Here is a 325-nt window from a genome sequence, read left to right as displayed (position 1 = left end):
GCTTATAATCTGACATGAGGCACGATGTGGTACATTTTAATACGTAGAATGATGTATTTTATTAAGTATATTGATGAATTTTAAGTAAATAGGTGCATTTCGTATATTGTGCGGAATGATGTGTTTTATCGGTCCTCAGGTGCGTTTTAGTATGTAGAATGGTGTGTTCTGTAACATATATATATTGCGCGTTGATTTGATGAGTTGATATGATCTAATGGCTGAAAATAGGCCGCACGAACACACCTAATGACCAGGCCACACCTGATCATGACTCTATATGTATGTATGTATATATATATATATATATATATATATATATATT

Source organism: Ipomoea triloba, chromosome 4, assembly GCF_003576645.1.
Source record: "Ipomoea triloba cultivar NCNSP0323 chromosome 4, ASM357664v1".
In the NCBI taxonomy this organism is placed as follows: Eukaryota; Viridiplantae; Streptophyta; class Magnoliopsida; order Solanales; family Convolvulaceae; genus Ipomoea; species Ipomoea triloba.
The sequence above is the reverse complement of the archived record's forward strand: the minus strand, read 5'-3'. Positions refer to the sequence as shown.